The sequence below is a fragment of the Papilio polytes genome, unplaced genomic scaffold (genome assembly GCF_000836215.1).
Source record: "Papilio polytes unplaced genomic scaffold, Ppol_1.0 DF823399.1, whole genome shotgun sequence".
NCBI classification, from domain to species: Eukaryota; Metazoa; Arthropoda; class Insecta; order Lepidoptera; family Papilionidae; genus Papilio; species Papilio polytes.
Window position 1 is genome coordinate 3,349,207 of NW_013525805.1, and position 2,532 is coordinate 3,351,738.

The following is a 2,532-nucleotide window of genomic DNA, read 5'->3' on the forward strand; positions in this document are numbered from 1 at the left end:
TTTTTTTCCATACATTAATCCGATTGTTATAACAAGTGCTAACTAAAAGTTAACTTTAAAAAAAGGTTATTAAATAATCGTATGTCCTCGACAGTATTTCCAAACCAATACGACTTAGGGTCCTTAAAGAAGCGAGCCTACAAGTTCCTCAAAGGCCGGCAACGCATCTGTAGTTCCTCTGGTGTTGCGGATGTCTGCGCGTCGTTGACCACCTTTGTGTTCCCGCCGCTCGTTGGCCCCCTCTATTATAAAAAAAAAAACTACAAAAATAAAAGACAAAAAAGCAAATTTCGTTAGCGCAAAGGACCATACGTTGTGCTATTTTGACAGTAGTAGTGATCGGAGGAACCCTTGATGGATCCGAAACTAGTACTAGTTGGTGCCGCTACTGGAAAAATAGACGTAAGTGACTACCGTTTAGGGTCGTCACCCCTTATTAGGGTAGGCTCCGAGCCCCTCGGCGGGGACATGGAACTGGTGATGGTGGATAGATATTCTAAGTTCAGTTTATTTTTAAGTTTACAAAAGACATCTTATACTAAACTAATAATTCAAATAACCACGAATATTAATCTTAATCTTGTTAAACATTAGTCTGTGTGTTGTAACGTCTGTAATTAGAATTTAACGAGCCTAAAACATCTCGCCTACGCAACACAAAATTATTCAACATTTTGTATTCAGTGTTTACTTAGTATTCTAGAATATAAATGGTGTTATATAATTTGTTTGATGAAAATAATACTATGTTTTATAATACTGATAAACATTTTAATATAAATAATTAAAAGTCTCAAATGTTGAAAATAAAACACATTGCATTTATGTATACTAACATCATAAAGAGTATATTTTTATTTTTGTATGTATTGGATTCACGCAAAAAGTACTGGGCCGATTTTAAAAATTCTTTCACTATTATAATAGTACATATAAAGTATAAATAAATAAAGTTTATTAAATAATGATAAAAAAATAAAGGTAATTCTATAAGTAAGGCTATTTTTTGTAGTATGTTTATAATTCACGCGTGCGAAGTCGCTAGCAACAGCTAGTGTTTTATATTTTACTTTTTATTACACAAAAAAATGTGTGTTTTTGAATATTAAATTTTAAGCATTTTTTACAGTAGATTTTCTGTTAGGGAACAAATAAAAATTTTATGACATTCTTATAAAACCTGTTCATACTAGCTTTATAATGAAACTTATTCAATCCTAAGTTACCAGCCTAGTCGGTAACTTGGAAATCAAGTAACTAAGCTACACAATAGCTTATTAGTCACGGCAAAGCCGTCAAGTTTTGTCAAAGGATTTAACTCCGGCGCCACAGTCCGTGCGGTCGACAGCCGAGATTAGTCTATTCAAAGACGGTGTTAACAGCGACGGATATCATCCACATTCGAACCAACAAACACAAGTAATTTTCACATAAAAATGACTTTTAAAATGATTGTTTTGGCTGCAGTGTATATTTTAAACATTATCTCACATGTACTTCTCTAAAACTGACATAGTAACATTTCTGAAGGGAAAATATAGAACGAAAATTCGCAAGTATATATCGTCTGAGTACTTTACGTAAAATTTCGTGCTAGGTCCTTAGAATGGATATTTTGACGGTGATTTACGGTTAGTAGTATATAAGGCTTAGTAAAGCTCCGTTGACCTTGAATGTCCTTGTGATTTTAATAGTAAGAGACAATTTTATGAAATATTGTGAACGTCCAATGCCGGACTGTTCGTGCTTCTTTGTCGGTTGTTCTCTGCTCTCGCTCGCACGCCGCTCAGGAACGTGACGTCATACTATTTCGTGGTTGCAGCCAATATTTATCGGTTTATTAGATAAGATTTATCATGTCATAAATATATTGCTATTTTTAATCTGTAGTGCATAAAAATATTGTACATTTTTCATGTAAGGCCAAACCAAGATTAGCTAAGGAGTTACAAAGGCAAGTTGAAGTAATACAATTCGAACTCTCACCACTTGAAGATTAATATTTACTTGTTCTCAACACTTACATTCCTTTCGTTAACTTCCTTATACTTACAATCTTTAGCTCTGTCATTATTCCTTAGCCAGCAATTGTGGAAATGTTCTTCCCAACTTTCGTCGTAACTTTACTCTAACGTGTGCAATTTGTGACTTCTTCCTCCAACTTGTATAGGCACATACGCGCCAATTTGAAGAGTTCGCTTGCTTGAAAATGTTTCCAAGAGTTTGATGTTCATAGAGGGCACACCTTTGAGTAAACTCGCTTTGATTCCTATGACCTTATATGGAGGTGCGTAAACAACACGATTTTAATTGTGCAACTAAACAGTTGAATTTGTTGCGAAACAATCGACAATCACAGTTGTGCGATAGTTCAGTCGAAGGTCTGCGCCCGCTGTAAAAGTTATTAAGCGAATATACTATTAATTATTTTATCTACTAGCTGTTCCCATACGACTTCATGCGCATAAAATTGTGAAAACTTTATTTTTTGTTTTCAGGTGTCAAATTATCAATTGCAAATGTCAAAATGAC